Source organism: Pongo pygmaeus, chromosome 19, assembly GCF_028885625.2.
Source record: "Pongo pygmaeus isolate AG05252 chromosome 19, NHGRI_mPonPyg2-v2.0_pri, whole genome shotgun sequence".
NCBI classification, from domain to species: domain Eukaryota; kingdom Metazoa; phylum Chordata; class Mammalia; order Primates; family Hominidae; genus Pongo; species Pongo pygmaeus.
The window spans coordinates 20,348,416-20,370,580 of record NC_072392.2 but is presented as its reverse complement, the minus strand read 5'-3'; the positions used below and the strand labels follow the sequence as shown (position 1 = coordinate 20,370,580).

The window sequence follows — 22,165 nt, the reverse complement described above, 5'->3', positions numbered from 1 at the left end:
CCAGTGAAGACATATTTTTCATTTAATTTTATTATTTTTTTGAGATGATGGAGTTTTGCTCTTCTTGTCCAGGCTGGATGCAGTGACACAATCTGGACTCAACGCAACCCCGCCTTCCGGGTCCAAGCGATTCCCTTGCCTCAGCCTCAGGAGTAGCTGGGATTACAGGCATGCGTGACCACGCCTGGGTAATTTTATTTTATTAGAGACAGGGTTTCTCCATGTTGGTCAGGCTGGTCTCGAACTCTCGACCTCAGGTGATCCGTCCGCCTTGGCCTCCCAAAGTGGTGGGATTATAGGCATCAACCACTGTGCCCGGTCTTATTTTTTTTTAGAGACAGGGTCTTCCCATATTGCCCAGGCTGGTCTCAAGCTCGTAAACTCAAGGGATTGGCCTTCCAAAGTGCTGGGATTACAGGCGTCAGCCACTACACCCAGCCACGCGGTGGCTCACGCCTGTAATCCCAGCATTTTTTTTTTTTTTTTTTTTTTGAGGAGTCTGGCTGTGTCACCTAGGCTGGAATGCAGTGCCGCGATCTTGGCTCACTGCAACCTCCGCCTCTCAAGTTCAAGCAGGCTGGAGTGCAATGGCACAATCTGGACTCAGTGCAACCTACACCTCCCAGTTCCAAGCGATTCTCTTGCCTCAGCCTCCCAAGTAGCTGGGACTACAGGCATGCGCCGCCACGCCTGGGTAATTTTTGTATGTTTAGTAGAGATGTTCCACCATGTTGGCCAGGCTTGTCTCGAACTCCTGACCTCAGGTGATCCACCAGCCTTGGCCTCCTAAAGTGCTGGGATTACAGACGTGAGCCACCCGCACCCGGCCCTAAAAGTATTTTTTATAAAGATGGGGTCTCACTCTGTTGCCCAGACTGGTCTCAAACTGCTGATCTCAAGTGACTGCCTCAGCTGCCCAAGTAGTAGGGATTACAGACACAAGCCACAGCCGCCGGCTCTATTTAGGAACATCTGAGTTCCAAGTTTTGGCAATTATGGATAAAGCTGCTATAAACATAGGTGTGCAGGTTTTTGTGTGGACATACATTTTCAACTAATTTGGGTAGACACCAAGAGGCACGAGTTCTGATCAAAAGGAAAGAGTAAGTTTAGTTTTAGAAGAAGCTGCTTGTCTTTTCTTGGGCTCCATAACAAAATACACAGACTTTGTGGCTTAAATAACACAAATTTATTTCTTACAGTTCTCAGTCAGGCGCGGTGGCTCACGCCTTTACGTAATCCCAGGACTTTGGGAGGCCGAGGCAGGAGGATCGCTGGAGTCCAGGAGTTCGAGACCAGCCTTGGTAAGGGCGAAAATCCATCTCTACTAAAAACACAAATAATTAACCAGACATGGTGGTGGGCACCTGTAGTCCGAGCTACTCTGGAGGCCGAGGTGGGTCAGGATTGCTTGAGCCTGGGAGGTCGAGGCTGCAGTGAGCTGTGATTGTGGAGGCTGAGGCAGGAGAATCACTTGAACCCCGGAGGCGGAGGTTGCGGCGAGTTGAGATTGCGCCCTTGCACTCCAGCCTGGGCAACAAGAGGGGAAACTCTGCCTCAAAAATTAAAATAAAATAAATAAATAGTGTGTCTTCACTGGCCGAGCGCGGTGGCTCACGCCTGTAATCCCAGCACTTCTGGAGGCCGAGGCGGGCGGATCACCTGAGATCAGGAGTTCGAGACCAGCCTGGCTAACATGGTGACACCCCGTTTCTACAAACAATTAAAACAAAACAAACAAACAACAAAAAAAAGCAGCCGGGCGTGGCGTGCGTAGCCCCGGCCACTCGGGAGGGCTTAGGCAGAAGACTCGCTTGAGCCCGGGAGGCAGATGTTGCTATGAGCCTCAAGATCGCGCCATCGCACTCCAGGCTCCCTGGGAGCCAGGCAGAACAAATGATCCCGAGACCCCGCCTGGGGGTAGGGGTGGCGGGCGGGAAACGACGACGAAAGACGCAGCGAAAAGCACAGAATGCGAAGTGCAAAAAGAGACAACAGGACGTACGCACGACCTCCCCACGCCAAGACTAAAATTTGGAAAACCCCCCGAGCGAAAAAAAGACAAGAGCCACCGCTGACAGTGCGGAAAGCGAGAAAGTTTCTTGGGGACACGCCAGCCCGCCAGCCGTAGCAAGAAAATCTCAGCAGAAGGCATCCGAGATTTACACACCCTGTTGCCTGCTATTGAACCGTCAAGAAAGAAAAACCACTCAGACCGCGTTCTCTCCCTCTTACTCTCCAATAAGAAGAGAAGAACGATCATCAATGGCTGACGGCAGTCGCAACGAAGCGACACCAAAAGCCGGCTTCACGCTCAGGAGAAAACGCTACGTCTCTTCCTCGTGGTTTTCGGTACTCTACACGTTCAGAGAAACTTCTCTAGTAACGAACTATAGAAATGATCCCTGAAAGTATAGTCTTAACGTCCTGCTCCCAGCCTCTGCTGGGTCTACATCAGCCGCACACTTTTAACTGATGGCGAGATACTTTCGCTATTTCCGATGCCATTAGGAAACAAATAGGAAAATAGTTTGGCAATAACATCTTTTAGAATATTATCACTTGACAAATTTTGACGTTTTAGGTGGAAACGTAATTTTAAAAATTGTTTTAAGACGTTTAAAAGCAGGCATGCTTAATTAGCATAATACTGAATGACAGCCAATCACAAACTGAATTTTTGAAGCAGGAAGTGTTTGCTTCTGGTGCGGTGCGCCCGCCTGTAATCCGGGAATCCCAGCGTTTTGCGAGCCCACGCCCAGGCCCAGGAGGGAGGATCCTTTGTTCTATGAGTTCGACACCAGCCTAGGCAATATAGCGGAATCCCGTCTCTACCAAGCGCGGGGGAAAAAAATCAACAATGACCTGGGCGTGATGGCAGCGTCTGTAATCCCAGCTACTCGGTAGGCTGAAGCGGGATGATCGTTTGAGTCAGGGAAGCTGGCTGAGTTCAAAGCTGCAGTGAGCTCTGATCAGTCACCCCACTGCCCCCCAGCCTGGGAGACAGAGTGAGATCTTGACTCTTAAGAACAATTTTTTTTAGGGGGGATGGTATAAAATAGATACAAAATTTACCATTTTAACCATTTTTCACATATACAACTCAGTGGCATTAAGTACATTCATGTAGCCATTGGCATGTAACCATCACCGTTATTTATCTCCAGTACTTTTTCGACATCCCAAACTGAAACTCTACCCATAAAACAAACTTCCCTTTCCTCCCTCTGCCCAGACCCTTTTAACCACTATTCTACTTTCTGTCTCTATGAATTTGATTCTTGTAGGTGCCTCTAAAAGTGGAAACATGCAATATTGTCCTTTTGTGTCTGGCTTATTTCACTTAGAATGACGTTTTCCAGGTTCATTCATGTTGTAACATGTTGCAGAATTTCACTCCTTTTTCAGGCTGGAGTGCAACGATGCATGACGTGACAGCTCACTGCAGCCGTGACCTCCAGGGCTCAGGTGATCCTCCCACGTCAGCCGCCTGAGTAGCTGGGATTATAGGCACATGCCATCACGCTCGGCTAATTTTTTGTATTTTTTGTAGGGAGGGGGTTTCACCACATTGCCCAGGATGGTCTTGAACTCTTGGGCTCAAGGGATCCACCCGCCTCGGCCTCTCAAAAGTGTGGGACTACAGGCGTGAGCCACCACGCCCAGCGGTTTTCTTAATTACATTTTTGAATTGTTCCTTGCTAGTGTATAAAAACACAACTGGACCAGGCGCAGTGGCTCACGCCTGTCATCCTAGCACTTTGGGAGGCCGAGGCGGGTGGATCACCAGGTCAGGAGATCAAGACCAACCTGGTCAACATGGTGAAACCTCGTCTCTACTAAAAATACAAAGATTGGCCGGGCGTGGTGGCGCGCGCGCCTGTAATCCCAGCTACTGGGGAGGCTGAGGCAGGAGAATTGCTTGAACCCTGGAGGCAGAGGCTGCAGTGAGCCAAGATCGCGCCACTGCACTCCAGCCTGGGTGACAGAGCAAGACTCCGTCTCAAAACAAAACAAAAAAAACACATTGACTAGCAGACTAGCAGACTAGCAGTGGTAAAAGTGAACCTCTGCGTCTTGTTCCTGAACTTAGGGGGAAAGCTTTTAGTCTTTCGCCCTTAAGTGTGATGGTAACTGTGGGTTTTTCACAAATACCTTTTATAATGTTGAGGCAAATCCCCTTGTTTCATAGTTTTCTCTATGTTTTAATGATGAAATGTCAGAATTTCTTGGACGCTTTTTCTGTGTCAGCTGGAATGACTGTTTTTTTCCCTTTGTTCTAGTAATGCGGTATATTACATTAACGGATTTTCTTATGTTGAACCACCCCCTGCGTTCCTGGGATAAATCCCTCCCATCCCCTCAGCTGTAGCACCTGGTTAACGCCTTCTTCCTTGGCAATAATCGTTGTTTTATGGTATGAGGCCACCACTTCTCCTGTTGTCCTTCCCAGTTTCTCCCCAACCTCCCCTTTTCCCTAGTTTATAAGACAGGAGAAAATGGAGAAAGCAAAAAGTTGAAAAGAAACAGAAGTAAGATAAATAGCTAGACGACCTTGGCGCCACCACCTGGCCCTGGTGGTTAAAATAATAATAATATTAACCCCTGACCAAAACTACTGGTGTTATCTGTACATTCCAGACATTGTATGAGAAAGCACTGTAAAACTTTTTGTACTGTTAGCTGATGTATGTAGCCCCCAGTCACGTTCCTCACGCTTACTTGATCTATTATGACTTTTTCACGTAGACCCCTTAGAGTTGTAAGCCCTTACAAGGGCTAGGAATTTCTTTTTCGGGGAGCTCGGCTCTTAAGACACGAGTCTGCCGACACTCCCGGCCGAATAAAAAAACCTCTTCCTTCTTTAATCCGGTGTCTGAGGAGTTTTGTCTGCGACTCGTCCTGCTACAGTTTCAGTGATTGGCTTTCTGTGAGGTGAGCAGCAGGCCCTAGATGGAACCCCTGGTGTTTGAGTAACACCAGGATGGCCAGTAGCCTACAGATGCTGGAGGAGTCAAGGAAGGATCCCCCTTCGAGGCTTCAACAGTTTGATTCCTGACTTTGAGCCTTCATAACTGCGAGAGAATAATTTCTGTTTTGACAGAGTTTCACTTCATCACCCAGGCTGGAGCGCAGTGGCATGATCTGGGCTCACTGCAACCTCTGCCTCCTGAGTTCAAGTGATTGTCGTGCCTCAGCCTCCTGAGTAGCTGGGATTACAGGCATGCGCCACGACGCCTGGCTAATTTTTGTATTTTTAGTAGAGACGGGGTTTCGCCATGTTGGCCAGGATGGTCTGGATCTCCTGACCTCAAGTGATCTGCCCGCCTTGGCTTCCCAAAGTGCTGGGATTACAGGTGTGAGCCACCGCCTGTGGCCTTGGGAGATGATTTTTTTTTTTTTTTTTTTGAGATGGAGTATCGCTCTTGTTGCCCAGGCTAGAGTGCAATGGCACCATCTCGGCTCACAGCAACCTCTGCCTCCCGGGTTCAAGCCATTCTCCTGGCTCAGCCTCCGGAGTAGCTGGGATTACAGGCATGCACCACCACGCCCAGCTAATTTTGTATTTTTAGTAGAGACGGGGTTTCTCCATGTTGGTCAGGCTGGTCTCGAACTCCGGACCTCAGGTGGTCCGCCCGCCTCCGCCTCCCAAAGTGCTGGGATTACAGGCGTGAGCCACCGCGCCTGGCCTGGAGATGATGTTTTTTTTGAGATGGAGTCTCCCTCTGTCACCCAGGCTAGAGTGCAGGGGCGCGATCTCCGCCCACTGCAAGCTCCGCCTCCCGGGTTCACGCCATTCTCCTGCCTCAGCCTCCCGAGTAGCTGGGACTACAGGCGCCCACCACCAAGCCCGGCTAATTTTTTCCATTTTTTAGTGGAGACAGGGTTTCACCGTGTTAGCCAGGATGGTCTCGATCTCCTGACCTCGTGATCCGCCCGCCTCGGCCTCCCAAAGTGCTGGGATGACAGGCATAAGCCACCGCACCTGGCCGGGAGATGATCTTAAGAAACAGTGACAAGGGAGTAGGATGGGGAAAATAGTCACCAAAGGGCATTGTTATTAAGTAAATTACTGCTACAGGTAACTGGGTCTTAATCCTGTCAGGGAATTCTGGGAGACAGGGTAGAACACAGGTGTTATCTGCTGCCGCTTAATGAACCACCCCATACTTAAGGTTTTTTTTGTTTTTGGTTTTTTTTCACTTTAGGAAATATCCCTGAGTCATAACTTGTGGTGTAAAACTCTCATTAATTGTTTATTACGTCTCTTGGTTCTGGTGATTGCCTCGGCTCAGCTAAATGGTGCCTGCCTCGGGTCTTTCTTGTGGTTACTGTCAGATGGAGGGTGGGGACGGAGACCACAAGTGAAGACCACTCCCATGTCTGATGGCCGGTGCTGTCTGTCTATCAGCTGAGACCTCAGTGGGGCTTTCAGGTAGCCTCTGCATGTGGCCTGGCCCTCCTCACAGGATGGTGGCAGGGTTCCAAGAGTGAGTTTTCCAGAGAGAGGGTGGACACTGCTCATGACCTAGCCTTGAAGTTCACACAGCGTCACTTCTGTTGCGTTCCATTTCTTTTTCTTTTCTCTTCTCTTCTCTTCCTTTCCTTTCCTTTCTCTTTCTTTCTTTCTTTTTTTTTTTTTTTTTTTTTTTTTTTGACAGAGTCTTGCTCTGTCACCCAGGCTGGAATACAGTGGCGCGACCTCGACTCACTGCAAGCTCTGCCTCCCGGAGCCATTCTCCTGCCTCAGCCTCCCGAGTAGCTGGGACTACAGGCGCCCGCCACCACGCCCGGCTAATTTTTTGTACTTTTAGTAGAGACGGGGTTTCACTGTGTTAGCTAGGATGGTCTGGATCTCCTGACCTCATGATCTGCCCGCCTTGGCCTCCCAAAGTGCTGGGATTACAGGCGTGAGCTACCGCGCCCGGCTCGCCCTTCCTTTCTTTCTTTCTCTCTTTCTTTCTTTCCTCCTTTCCTTCCTTCTTTCCTTTCTTTCTCTCTCCCTTTCTCTTTCTTTCCTCCTTTCTTTCTCTCTCTCTCTCTTTCTTTCTTTCTTTCTTTCTCTCTCTCTTTCTCTCCCTTTCTCTCTCTCTCTTTCTTTCTTCTTTTCTTTGCTTGTTCTTTCTCTTTCTTTCGAGACAGGGTCTCACTCTCCCAGAGATAAACCCAAACAATTATGGCCAATTGATTCTCCGCAAAGGGGCCAAGGACCATCTCTTCAAGGACAAAGGGGCAAAAGAACAGCCACTTTAATCAACGGTATTGGTAAAATTGTATACCCACATGCAGAACACATTGGATCCTTATCTTACACAGTATACAGAAATCAACTTCCTTTGTTTCTTTATTTAAAAGTTTTATTTTACAATTTATTTTAAAAGGCAGGGTCTCTGTTGCCCAGGCTGAAATGCAGTGGTGCAATCTTGGCTCACTGCAGCCTCGACTTCCCAGGCTCAAGAGGTCCTCCCACCTCAGCCTCCCAAGTAGCTGGGACTACAGGCATGCTCCATCGTACCTGGCTGATTTTTGTATTTTTTTGTAAAGACAGCGTCTCACCATGTAGCCCAGGCTGGTCTCAAACTCCTGAGCTCAAACAATCTACGAGCGTCAGCCTCCCAAAGTGCTGGGATTACAGAGGTGCACCATTGCACCCGACCGCATTCCATTCTTTGTGTTTTTTTTGTTTTTCTGAGACAAAGTCTCACTCTGACACCCAGGCTGGAGTGCAGTGGCGTGATCTCGGTTCACTGCAACCTCTGCCTCCCGGGTTCAAGCGATTCTTGTGCCTCAGCCTCCTGAGTAGCTGGGACTACAGCCATGTACCACCACGCCCGGCTAATTTTTGTATTTTTGGTAGAGACAGGGTCTCACCATGTTGGCCAGGCTGGTCTCGAACTCCTGACCTCAAGTGATCTGCCTGCCTCGGCCTCCCAAAGTGCTGACATTACAGGCATGAGCCACTGTGCCCACCAGCCACATTCCATGTCTTTGGAGCCTGTCATTAAGACCAGCCCTTACCGAGTGTGGCATTGGAGTCCACCTTTTGATGGGAAGAGAGTCAAGGTCCAAGACCGGTCTTGGAGTGTCTACCCCCAGATTTTGTTATGGGAGATAGAAATAAACCCTTCTCTTGTATAAATCATTGGTATTTTTTTTTCTTAATAGGTTGAGAATCTAATCCTGGTACCCCATCTTCTCTCCATCCTGAGAAAGCTTTGCCTGCTCTCCTTACTCTCGTCATCATCGACCTCTTCACCTTAAGTGGGTTCCATTAGAATTTTAATTTTATTTTATTTTATTTTATTTTATTTTATTTTATTTATTTTTAGAGATGGGGTCTCGCTCTGTCGCCCAGGCTCTGGAGTGCAGTGGCGCAAACTCGGCTCACTGCAAGCTCCGCCTCCCGGGTTCACGCCATTCTCCTGCCTCAGCCTCCCGAGTAGCTGGGACTACAGGTGCCCGCCACCAGGCCCGGCTGATTTTTTTGTATTTGTAGTAGAGACGGGGTTTCACTGTGTTAGCCAGGATGGTCTCGATCTCCTGACCTCGTGATCCACCTGCCTCGGCCTCCCAAAGTGCTGGGATTACAGGCGTGAGCCACCGCGCCAGGCTACATTAGAATTTTTATAAGAGCAGGAAGACTTTCCTTTTAAGTGGCGCCGCCTTTCAGCCCAGCAGCCCAAAGCCCATAGACAGCAAAGATAAGCAGCAAATCTTTTGCTCTGAGAGGCAAGGGTGAAAGAAATAGAGTCAGAAGAAAATTAAACCAAGAGCCACCTGTGTACTGTAAGTCCAGTGAAATACTTAGGTGTGTCATATGTTGTTTAAAAACACGTGAGGGAAAAAGCGATAGCACTGCAAGGAGAAACTATTATAGTTGGCGACTTCAATGTCCCTCTATCAGAAACAGACAGATCCAGCAGGCAGAAAATCCATAACTCAGTAACACCCTCTATAACTGGATATAATGGAAACCTATAGACTATTTCCTACAATGACAGCAGAAAAAAAAGAAAAGAAAAACACTTTGGTTTTTCCTGTATCTTAGGCTGGAGAGCAGTGGCATGATCACAGCTCACTGCAGCCTTGAACTCCTGGGCTCCGGAGATCCTCCCGCCTCAGCATCCTGTCTAGTTGGAACTACGGGTGTGCACCTGGCCAATTTTCTTTCTTTTTTTAAAATTTTTTTCATCCTGGAGCTCAAAATGTCATAATTTTTAAAAATTACTTTTCTGTAGAGATGGGATCTTGCTATGTTGCCCAGGCTAGTCTTGAACTCTTGGCCTCAAGCAATCCTCCTACTTCGGCCTCCCAAAGTTCTAGGATTACAGGTGTGAGCCTGAGTCACCATGCCCAACCACAGATTTTTTTTATTTTTTGAGACGGAGTTTCGCTCTTGTTGCCCAGGCTGGAGTGTAATGGCATGATCTCAGCTCACCGCAACCTCCCACCTCCCGGGTTCAAGCGATTCTCCTGCCTCAGCTTCCCGAGTAGCTGGGATTACAGGCATGCGCCACCATGCCTGGCTAATTTTGTATTTTTAGTAGAGATGGGGTTTCACCATGTTGGCCAGGAAAGTGTTGATCTCCAGACCTTGTGATCCGCCCGCCTTGGCCTCCCAAAGTGCTGGGATTACAGGCATGACAAATAACATGTTTTTTAAAGTATCTGTAGGCTGGGCACGGTGGCTCACGCCTGTAATCCCAGCACTTTGGGAAGCCGAGGCAGGTGGATCACTTGAGGTCAGGAGTTTGAGACCAGCCTGGCCAACATGGTGAAACCCATCTCTACTAAAAATACAAAAGTCAGCCGGGAGTGGTGGCACGCGCCTATAGTCCCAGCTACTTGGGAGGCTAAGGCAGGAGAATCGCTTGAACCCGCGAGGCGGAGGTTGCAGTGAGCCAAGATGGCACCATTGCACTCCAGCCTGGGGGACCAAGCGAGACTCCATCTGAAAAAAAAGAAAAAAGCTGATTTTTAATTTTACTAAAGAAACATAAAAGAAATAAGCATAGCACTTAGGAGCGATTAGGAGAAAACTAAATTGCTTTCCTTTGTAACTCTCTAAAGAGAGCCAACTACATTGTTGGTTGTATCCCATTGCTCAAAATACAGGAACAACAAGTCTTTCGAATTAGGGAAACTCAGGTAGACTCCTACTGCTATCAAATGCTACCGATTCCAAAAATGGCAAATTTAAAAAAAAACAAAACCGGGGGCACGTCGGGCACGGTGGCTCATGCCTGTAATCTCAGCACTTTTGGAGGCCGAGGCGGGAGGATCACGAGGTCAGGAGTTCGAGACCAGCTTGACCAATATGGTGAAACCCCGTCTCTACTAAAAATAGAAAAAATTAGCCAGGTGTGGTGGTACGAGCCTGTAATCCCAGCTACTCAGGAGGCTGAGGTAGGAAAATCGCCTAGGGTTGGTGACCGGGGAGAAAAAGTACAACTTAAAAAAAAAAACAAAAAAAAAAACAAGGGCAAAAGAAGCAGCGGGCGGGAAGAAACGGAAAATTAGATAAAACATATCACAGAATCCCCTCTGTCAAGACTAGGATTGAAAAATCACCGAGGCAAAATACCAGGTTTACTACCACCAAAATAAAAGGACAGAACTTGCGAGTAGACGAAAACAACTCATTAATGAGAGAAAAAAACAACAGCCGCTAAACCGTTACGAGTGGTTAAACCATTTACAAAGAAAACCATTCAGATGGCGTTTTTTCCCCTCTTACCCTCCAAACAGTCGTAAAGGACGGTCGTCAATGACAGTCAGCAGTTAACACTAAGGTAGCTGCCAAAAGTCAGTTTTACACTCAGCAAAAAACACTACGTTTTTTCTCGTGGCTTACCGGTATTCCGCACATTCAAAAAAAAAAAAACCTTTTACTAATAACGAACTACACGACACATACTTCCTAAAATATAGTCTTAATTCTTTTCTTACAGCCTCTGCTGGGTCCACATCTGCCACACACTTTTAACTGATGGCGAGATACTTTCGCCATTTCCGATTCCATTAGGAAATAAATAGAAAAATAGTTTGGTAATAACATCTTCCCGAATATCATCACGTAACGACACATATTAACGTTTCAGGTGGAAACATAATTTAAAAAAAATTGTTTTAAAAATTAATTTAAATTAACGTTTCAGGTAGAAACATAATTTTAAAACATTGTCTTAAAAATTTATTTAAATTAAACTAAATTAATTAAAGACTACTTAATTAGCATAATACTGAATGACAGCCGATCACAACCTGAATTTTTAAAGCGGGAAGTGTTTGCTCCTGGTGTGCTGCGCCAGCCTGTAATCCGGTAATCCCAGCGTTTTGGGAGCCCACGCCCAGGCCCAGGCCGGAGGATCCTTTGTTCTGAGTTGGAGACCAGCCCAGGCAATATAGCGGAATCCGGTCTCTACCAAGGGGAAAACAAAAATAATAATAAAAATTAGGCCGGGCGCGGTGGCTCAAGCCTGTAATCCCAGCACTTTGGGAGGCCAAGGTGGGCGGATCACCTGAGGTTGGGAGTTCGAGACCAGACTGACCAACATGGAGAAACACCGTCTCTACTAAAAATACAAAATTAGCTGGGCATGGTGGGGCATGTCTGTAATCCCAGCTACTTAGCAGGCTGAGGCAGGAGAATCGCTTGAAGCCGGGAGGCAGAGGTTGCGGTGCGCCGAGATCGTGCCACTGCACTCCAGCTTGGGTGACAAGAAAAACTCCTCAAAAAAACAAACAAACAAGAAACCACACAACTGGTTTTTGTGAGTTGATCTTGTGTCCTGAAACTTTGCTGAATTTGCTTATTAGCTCTAGTAATTTTTGTGTATGTATTCTTCGGGATTTTCTGTATTTATAGAGATGGTTTTATTTCTTCTTCCCCAATTTGATGCCTCTTATTGCTTTTTCTTACCTAAAGGCTCTGGCTAAAATTTCTAGTAAAATGTTAGGCCGGGCGCGGTGGCTCACACCTGTAATTCCAGCACTTTGGGAGGCCGAGGCGGAGGGATCACGAGGTCAGGAGATCGAGACCATACTGGCTAACATGGTGAAACCCCATGTCGAATAAAAATACAAAAAAAATTAGCCAGGCGTGGTGGCACGAGCCTGTAGTCCCAGCTACTCGGGAGGCTGAGGCAGGAGAATCGCTTCAACCCAGGAGGCGGAGGTTGCAGTGAGCTAAGATTGTGCCACTGCACTCCAGCCTGGGCAACAGAGTGAGACTCTGTCTCAAAAAAAAAAAAAGAAAAAAAAATGTTGACTAGGCCGGGCATGGTGGCTCACACCTGTAATCCCAGCATTTTGGGAGGCTGAGGCAGAGGAATCACGAGGTCAGGAGATCAAGACCATTCTGGCCAACGTGGTGAAACCCCGTCTCTACTAAAAATACAAAAATTAGCCAGGCGTGGCAGTATGCACCTATAGTCCCAGCTACTGGGGAGGCTGAGGCAGGAGAATTGCTTGAACTCGGGAGGCAGAGGCTGCAGTGAGCCAAGATCGCGCCACTGCACTCCAGCCTGGGCAACAGAGCAAGACTCCCTCTCAAAAACAAAACAAAACAAACAAAACAAAAAAAACATCGAGTAGCAGTGGTAAAAGTGAACCTCTGTTCCTGAACTTAGGGGGAAAGCTTTCAGTCTTTCACCATTAAGTATGATAACTGTGGGTTTTTCACAAATACCTTTTATAATATTGAGGCAAATCCCCTCATTTCATAGTTTCCTCTATGTTTTAATGATGAAATGTTAGAATTTCTTGGGTGCTTTTTCTGTGTCAGCTGGAATGACTGTTTTTTCCCCTTTGTTCTAGTAATGCGGTACATTACGTTAACGGATTTTCTTACGTTGAACCACCCCCTGCATTCCCGGGATAAATCCCTCCCATCCCCTCAGCTGTAGCACCTGGTTAAAGCCTTCTTCCTTGGCAATAATCGTTGTTTCAGTGATTGGCTTTCTGTGAGGTGAGCAGCAGGCCCTAGATGGAACCCCTGGTGTTTGAGTAACACCAGGATGGCCAGTAGCCTCCAGACGCTGGAGGAGTCAAGGAAGGATCCCCCTTCGAGGCTTCAACAGTTTGATTCCTGACTTTGAGCCTCCAGAACTGCGAGAGAATAATTTCTGTTTTGACAGAGTTTCACTTCATCACCCAGGCTGGAGTGCAGTGGCATGATCTGGGCTCACTGCAACCTCTGCCTCCTGAGTTCAAGTGATTCTCGTGCCTCAGCCTCCTGAGTAGCTGGGATTACAGGCACGCGCCACCACGCCTGGCTAATTTTTGTATTTTTAGTAGAGACAGGGTTTTGCCATGTTGGCCAGTCTGGTCTTGAACTCCTGACCTCAAGTGATCTGCCTGCCTTGGCCTCCCAAAGTGCTGGGATTATAGGCGCAAGCCATCATGGCTGGCCTAATTTCTGTTCTTCTTTTTTTTTTTGAGACGAAGTTTCGCTCTTGTTGCCCAGGCTGGAATGCAGCTCTTGGTGTCTACCCAAATGAGTTGAAAACGTATGTCCACACAAGCCTGCAAACATATGTTTATAGCGGCTTTATCCATAATTGCCAAAACTTGGAACTAAGATGTTCCTAAATAGAGCCGGGGGCAGTGGCTTGTGTCTGTAATCCCTGCAACTTGGGCAGCTGAGGCAGGCAGTAACTTGAGATCAGGGGTTTGAGACCAGCCTGGGCAACAGAGGGAGACCCCATCTCTATAAAAAAAATACTTTTAGGGTCGGGCGTGGTGGCTCATGTGTGTAATCTGACCACTTTGGGAGGCTAAGGCGGGTGGATCACCTGAGGTCAGGAGTTTGTCACCAGCCTGGCCAACATGTTGAAACCCCATCTCTACTAAAAATACAAAAAATTATCTGGGCGTGGTGGCGGGCTCCCATAATTCCAGCGATTCAGAAGGCTGAGGCAGGAGAATCACTTGAACCCAGGAGGTGGAGGTTGCAGTGAGCAGAGATCTTGCCATTGTACTCCAGCCTGGGCAGCAAGAGCAAGATACCATCTCAAAACAAAAAACAAAAAACTTAAAAAAAAATAGACTGGGTGCGGTGCCTCATGCCAGTAATCCCAGCACTTTGGGAGGCTGAGGCAGGTGGATCAGGAGGTCAGAAGATCAAGACCACCCTGGCTAACATGGTGAAACCCCATCTCTAACAAAAATACAAAAATTACCCGGGCGTGGCAGTGCGTGTCTGTAGTTCCAGCTACTTGGGAGGCTGAAACAGGAGAACTGCTTGAACCGCGGAGGCAGAGAGTGCAGTGAGTTGAGATCGCGTCACTGCACTCTAGCCTGGGAGACTCTGTCTCAAAAAAAAAAAAAAAGGAAAGTAAAAGAAAATAAAAAAAGAAAAACCCCAAAGGCAAAACACTACAAAAGGCAGAAAAAGAGTGGAAGACAAAAATGGAAACAAAGGCAACAAATAGAAAACAGTAAAAACAAAAAAAGGCAGCTATTAATCCAATTATATCAACATCCCTTTGCATATCAATGGTCCAGATAAACCAATTAAAAGACGGAGATTGTCAGAGTGAGCAAAAAACAAGATGTAACTATATGTTGCTTACAAGAACTACACTTTAAAGACGTATGTATTAAAAGCAAATGGATAAAGAAAGATCTACTATGCCAACACTAATCAAAAGAAAGCAGGAGTCTCTATATTAATTTCAGACAGTACAGGCTTCAGAGCAAGGAAAGTCATCAGGAATAGGGCAGGCACAGTGGCTCACACCTGTAATCCCAGCACTTTGGGAGGCCAAGGCGGGCAGATCACCTGAGGCCAGGAGTTCAAGACCAGGCTGGCCAACATGACAAAACCCTGTCTTTACTAAAAATACAAAAATTAGCGGGGTGTGGTAGCACTTGCCTGTAATCCCAGCTACTCTGCGGGCTGAGGCACGGGAATCGCTTGAACTCAGGAGGCAGAGGTTGCAGTGAGCCAAGATCCCTGCCCTCCAGCCTGGTTGACAGAGACCCTGTCTGAAAAACAAAAAGAAAAGAAAAGGAAGTCATCCGGGATAAGGACAGGGCATTACATAATGATTAAGGAGTCAATGCTCAAAGAAGACATAACAGTCCTTAACATGTATGATCCTAACAACAGAACATCAAAACATGTGAGGCAAAAGTGACAGCACTGCAAGGAGAAACTATTATAGTTGGCGACTTCAATGTCCCTCTATCAGAAACAGACAGATCCAGCAGGCAGAAAATCCGTAACTCATTAAAACCCTCTATAACTGGATATAATGGAAACCTATAGACTATTTCATACAATGACAGCAGAAAAAAAAGAAAAGAAAAACTCTTTGGTTTTTCCCATATCTTAGGCTGGAGAGCAGTGGCACGATCACAGCTCACTGCAGCCTTGAACTCCTGGGCTCAGGAGATCCTCCTGCCTCAGCACCCTGACTAGTTGGGACTACAGGTGTGCACTAACACACCTGGCCAATTTTCTTTCTTTCTTTTCTTTTTTTTTTTTTTTTTTTTGAGAGAGAGTCTTGCTCTGTCGCCCAGGCTGGAGTACAGTGGCACAATCTCGGCTCACTGCAAGCTCCGAGAATGGAGAATGGTTCACGCCATTCTCCTGCCTCAGCCTCCCGAGTAGCTGGGACTACAGGCACCCGCCACCATGCCCGGCTAATTTTTTGTATTTTTAGGATTTCACCGTGTTACCCAGGATGGTCTTGATCTCCTGACCTTGTGATCCGCCCACTTCGGCCTCCCAAAGTGCTGGGATTACAGGCGTGAGCCACCGCGCCCAGCCTTTCTTTCTTTTCAAATTTTTTTCATCATGGAGCTCAAAATGTCATAATTTTTTAAAATTTACTTTTCTGTAGAGATGGGATCTTGCTATGTTGCCCAGGCTAGTCTTGAACTCCTGGCCTCAAGCAATCCTCCTACCTCGGCCTCCCAAAGTTCTAGGATTATAGGTGTGAGCCTGAGTCACCATGCCTAACCACAAATATATATTTTTATTTTTTGAGACAGAGTTTCACTCTTCTTGTCCAGGCTGGAGTGTAATGGCATGATCTCAGCTCACTGCAACCTCCGCCTCCCGGGTTCAAGCAATTCTCCTGCCTCAGCCTCCCGAGAAGCTGGGATTACAGGCATGCGCCACCATGCCTGGCTAATTTTGTATTTTTAGTAAAGATGGGGTTTCTCCATGTTGGTGAGGCTGGTCTCCAACTCCCGACCTCAGGTGATCCGCCCGCCTTGGCCTCCCAAAGTGCTGGGATTACAGGCGTGAGCCACCAAGCCTGGCCCAAATAAAATGTGGTGTTTTTTTGTTTGTTTGTTTGTTTGATATGGAGTCTTGCTATGTAGCCCAGGCTGGAGTGCAGTGGCACGATCTCGGTTCACTGCAACCTCTGCCTCCTGGGTTCAGGCGATTCTCCTGCCTCAGCCTCCCAAGTAGCTGGGACCACAGGTGCACGCCAACATGCCCGGCTAACTTTTTGTATTTTTAGTAGAGACGGGGTTTTACCATGTTAGCCAGGATAGTCTCGATCTCCTGACCTCGTGATCTGCCCGCCTTGGCCTCCCAAAGTGCTGGAATTACAGGCGTGAGCCACCATGCCCAGCCTATAGATAATTTAAAAAAACATTTTATTTGTCTCAGGTGCCGGGTGAGCGACCACGCCCGGCAATGATGAGTTTTATCTGGGCTGTTGTACATCTGAGAAACCTCCAGGGGATGGCGCCCAAGAGGCATTTGCAGCTCAGAGAAGAGGACAAAGGTGGACTTGGTGGGGTTGGGGAGGCTCTTGGGGCTGTGGGAGTGGTTCCTGAACTGTGCTCCCCACTGTCCCCCAACTTACATACCCAGAACAGCCAGGCTTGGGTAATAGTGGGATCTCTCACCCTCAAAGGGCCGAACTGGGCAGAACTCAGGGCTTCCTTTTTTTTTTTTTTGAGATGGAGTGTTGCTCTGTCTCCCAGGCTGGAGTGCAGTGGCACAATCTTGGCTCACCGCAACCTCTGCCTCCCGGGTTCAAGTGAGTCTCCTGCCTCAGCCTCCCAAGTAGCTGAGATTACAGGTTCGTGCCACCATGCCTGGCTCATTTTTTGTATTTTTTTTTAGTAGAAATGGGATTTCACCATGTTAGCCACGCTAGTGTCGAACTCCTGACCTCAGGTGATCCTCCTGCCTCGGCCTCCCAAAGTGCTGGGATTACAGGCGTGGGCCACCGCGCCCAGCCAGGGCTTCCTTTCTAGGATCCGAAGTTAGGGACAAGCTGGGGCCACCCTGGCTGGTCTCTTAGCCCTAGAAGGATCTGACTGACCATAATTAATGAGTCTTTTCACTCTAGCGACACCAAGATATTCCAGGTCCCAGCTTGGTAGTACCAGGAGCCAGCAATGAGTCCACTCAATGGATCTCAGGGACCAGCAACGACAGGGGGGCAGACAGGGGCAGGGGTCATCAAGACAGCAGGCATGGCTTAATAGCAATCCTAGGGATGTGAAGGGTGTGTCATTGTGGGTTCAACTTGCATTTCCCTAATGACAAATGAGGTTGAGCATCTTTCAGGAGCTGTGAGCCATTTGTATACCTTATTTGGGGAAAAGTCTTTTAGGATCCTTTGCCCATTTTTAAATTGGGTTGTTTGTGTTCAAGTATTGAATTCTATGAGTTCTTGTGTATTCTGGATATGAAACTTTCACCAGATTTATTATTTACAAATATTTTCTTCCATTCTGTAGGTTGTCTTTTCACTTCCTTGAAAGTGTCCTTTGATGAGCAAAAGTTTTAATTTTGATAAAATACAATTTATCATTTCATTGCTTGTATTTTGAGTATCATATCAAAGTTTCCATTGCCAAATACAAGGCATGAAAATGTAACCCTACGTTTTTTATTTTTATTTAATTATTGTTATTTGTTTGTTGGTTGTTTCTGGTTTTTATTCTTTGAGACAAGGTCTTGCTCTGTGGCCCAGCCTGGAGTGTAGTGATGCGATCTCTGCTCACTGCAGACTTGACTTCTTGGGCTCAAGTGATTCTCCTGCCTGGGCTTTCCAAAGTGCTGGAATTACAGGCGCGAGCTGCCACACTCAGCCGTTTTTTTTTCTTTATCAAGATTTTTTTGGCCATTCTAGATCATTTGCAATTCCATATGAATTTTGAAATCAGCTGGTGAATCCCTTTAATGAATGTTTTATTTCAGTTACTATACTTTTCTTTACTTTTTTTTTTTTTTTTTTTTTTTTTTTTTTGAGATGGAGTTTCACTCTTGTCGCCCAGGCTGGAGTGCAGTGGCGTGATCTTGGCTCACTGTAACCTCTGCCTCCCGGGTTCAAGCAATTCTCCTGCCTCAGCCTCCCGGGTAGCTGGGATTACAGGTGCCCGCCACCATGCCTGGCTAATTTTGTATTTTTAGTAGAGATGGGGTTTCACCATGTTAGTCAGACTGGTCTCGAACTCCTGACCTCAGGTGATCCACCTGCTTCGGCCTCCGAAAGTGCTGGGATTACAGGTGTGAGCCACTGCACCCGGCTATTTTAGTTACTATACTTTTCAACTTCATAATTTCCACTTGTTTTTTTTTTTTTATAATTTCGATTTTTTTTTTTTTTATTTGGAGTCTTGCCCTGTTGCCCAGGTTGGAGTGCAATGGTGCAATCTCAGCTCACCGCAACCTCTACCTCCCAGGTTCAAGGGATTCTCCTGTCTCAGCCTCCCGAGTAGCTGGGATTATAGGTATGCACCACCATACCCGGTTAATTTTTTTTTTTTTTAATCTTTAGTAGAGACAGGATTTCACCATGTTGGGCCAGGCTAGTCTCGATCTCCTGACCTCGTGATCCACCCGCCTCAGCCTCCCAAAGTGTTGAGATTACAGGCGTGAGCCACCGTGCCTGGCAATTTCTATCTTTTTATTGGTATTCTCTATTTGATGAAACACCATCATCATACATTCCTTTATTTATTTAGTCACGGTTTCCTTTGGTTTTATGAACATGTGTATAATGGCTACTTTAAAGTCTTTTTCTGATAAATCAACATGTGCCCTCTCACAGGCAGTTTCCTTTGCCTGCATTTCCCCCGATCTATGGGTCATGCTTTCCTGTTTTTTAAATTTTTTGCGTGCTTCGTATTTTTTTTTGTTGGAAACAGGACATTTAAATAATACATTGTAGCAATTCTGGGTATGAGTCTCCCCTGCCCTGGGCTTGTTATTATTTTCTTGTTTATTTGTTTAGTGACTGGCTGGATTATTTTAGTGAAGTCTATTTCTTCCCTATGACGTTCATCTTCTAAGGTCGTTCTCAGGGGGCCCAGCTTTGAGTATGCCTACAGTTACCCTGTGATGACAGTGGTTTTGGAAGGCTCTCTTCCTCTTTCCCTGACCATACCCAGCTGTTAAGCTATGCAAATTTTCTTTTCTTTTTTCTTTTTTTCTTTTTTTTTTGAGACGGAGTCTCGCTCTGTCGCCCAGGCTGGAGTGCAGTGGCACAATCTCGGCTCACTGCAACCTCCGCCTCCCGGGTTCAAGCAGTCCTCTGCCTCAGCCTCCCAAGTAGCTGGGATTACAGGCACCTGCCACCACGCCCGGCTAATTTTTGTATTTTTTGTTTTTTAGTAGAGACGGGGTTTGACCATCTTGGCCAGGCTGGTCTCGAACTCCTGACCTCGTGATCCACCCACCTCAGCCTCCCAAAGTGTTGCGATTACAGGCGTGAGCCACTGCACCCGGCCCAAAAGGTGCTTTTGAGAATGGTAGAGATTATGGTGAGAGATAATTGGGAGAAGATTCAAGACACAAGCTGAACTCTAGGCTGCTCGTTTACAGGAGAGAACAGGGAATAGCACCAGTAGAGGGAGCCCTCCTGAGGTCAGAACAAATAGCAGACATGGACCTCACACACTATTCCTTCCAAGAAGCCAAACTTGATAGGCATCAGTGTGCAGAGCGGGGCATTATAGGAAATTATAAAGCAATCCATTGGCAACTTGCAGAGCTTGTTTCAACCTCTGAAAAATAAATAAAATAAAAAATAAAATAAATTAAAAAATTTAAAAAAATTAGCTGGGTGTGGTGGTAGGCACCTGTAATCCCAGCTACTCGGGAGGCCGAGGCGGGAGAATCACTTGAAACCAGGAGGCGGAGGTTGCAGTGAGTGGAGATCGCATCACTGCACTCTCAAACAAACCTAACCAAAATCAAAACAAAAGCAACTTTTGCCTTGAATTCCTTCATTCTCTGTAGCAAATGAGGTCAGTTGCTTTGGGAAGAGATTAGGAAGTCTCCTTTTTATGGCCTGTTTCTTCATTAGGCAAAAATCTCTCTGAGCCAGGGCCCTGGAGCTGGGGGTGGAGACTTTGGAAAGCTTCTCTCTGAGTGACACCCTGCGCTAGGGGCTGAGGACTTGGTGGGAGTGGGGACAATGGCCGAGGTCCTCAAAGTTTGTCTCTCCTGTTGTCGGGCCACTTCCACATGAGCCAGGGCTGGAGTGATCAGGACCCTAGCACTTGCAGCACACTGCACCCAAGGCAGAGCCTCTGTTCCTTGAGGGGGGCTGGGTGCAAGAAGGGGGCCCCCAACTCTTGGCTACACTCACCCAGGACTTAGTCTCAGCAACAGGTGGCTGGGGTAGAATAGGAAATTGATGTCCTGTTCTTCCTGGGAGGAAAGCCCTCCTACTGGGAGCTGGGGACAGAGGGAGCCCTGTTTCCTTGGTCTGGAGGCAGCAGGAGACCCCATGTTCTTGGCTGCAGCTGTCCAGAGTGCAGTCTCAGCCTCACTGAGCTGAGAGGAAGGGCAAGAGGGGCCATGATCTCAATGCAAACACCATAGCCTCACCTTTTTAAACCAAATATTCATAGATGTTCATGAATCCATGTTTCTTCATTTCCGTTTTCTTTTTTTTTTTTTTCCAGACAAAATCTCGCTCTGTCCTCAGAGGCAGGAGTACAATGGTGTGATCATAGCTCACTATCACCTTGAAATCCAGGACTCAAACGATCCTCCCACCTCAGCCTCCTGAGAAGCTGGGATTACAGGCGTGAGCCACCGTGCCTGGCCTATTTTTGTTGTTGTTTATTTTTGTAGAGATGGGGTCTCACTATGTTGTCCAGGCTGGTCTTGAACTCCTGGGTTCAAGCATTCCTCCTGCTTCAGCTTCCCAAAGTGCTAGGATTACAGGTGTGAGCCACCATGCCTGGTCTGTTTCTTCATTTTCTTTTCTTTTCTTTTCTTTTTTTTTTTTTTTTCTGAGACAGAGTCTCCGTCTGTCACCCAGGCTGGAGTGCAGTGGCACGATCTCTGCTCACTGCAATCTCCACCTCCCAGGTTCAAGTGATTCTCCTCCCAAGTAGCTGGGACTACAGGCATGCGCCACCATGCCTGGCCAATTTTTGTATTTTTAGTAGACACCGGGAGGCGGAGGTTGCAGTGAGCTGAGATCATGCCACTGCCCTCTAGTGCAGGCAACAAAAGCAAAACTCTGTCTCAAAAAAAAATTTTTTTTCAGGGAGTTCTCTCAGGTGTTTCAGCCAATCTCTGATGATAAAAAGTTCCCCAGTCAGCCTCTTTGGAGTGTTCCAGGGTCTAGTAGTCTAGCCCAGTTTAATAATTACAGAACTCAAACTGCATTGAAATTGCAGTTTCCATCCCATCTCACGATCCTTAATATAATCACACCCGCAAAGTCCCTCTTGTCATATAAGGGAACATTCCAAGTTCTTGGGATCAGGACCTGGATGTCTTCGGGGCCGTCACTCAGCTGATCACAGGGGGTTAGGGTTTCAGCACTGAGAGAGTGATTGGGTCTGCCCTAGCCTGGTGTGGCCTGTGGCCAGTGATGAGTTTTCCTCCCGTGAGCAGCTTTTGAGGGACCTCCATCAATCAAAACCAAAATCCTAAGTCCCTTAACCATCCGAATGGACTCCTTCTCTCAGCAAGAGCATTCCAAAGTTAACCTGAAAATGAGTTCAGGATATGATGGGAAGGGGGAGCTGGACATGCCTGGTTATAACCTCCTCACTTTTGGAATTACTGATAGAACAGACTCTTTAAGTCTGATAAGAAACATTTACACTCTATTCTCTCTGAAGCTAGCTACCTGGAGGCTTCATCTGCATAATAAAACCTTGGTTTCCAAAACTCCTTTTTTTTTTTTTTTTTTTTTTGAGATGGGGTTTTGCTTTT

The 22,165-nt window shown here is 47.1% G+C and overlaps 1 non-coding gene and 1 pseudogene across 1 annotated transcript; both read right to left on the bottom strand.

Moving 5' to 3' along the window:
- Window positions 1–2,205: 2,205 nt before the first annotated feature.
- Window positions 2,206–2,421, bottom strand: LOC129018572 (small nucleolar RNA U3). Its single transcript, XR_008495379.2, has one exon. It is a non-coding gene; the product is annotated as a small nucleolar RNA U3 (small nucleolar RNA).
- Window positions 2,422–10,707: 8,286 nt separating this feature from the next.
- LOC129018584 (small nucleolar RNA U3) lies at window positions 10,708–10,936 on the bottom strand (annotated as a pseudogene).
- Window positions 10,937–22,165: the final 11,229 nt, after the last annotated feature.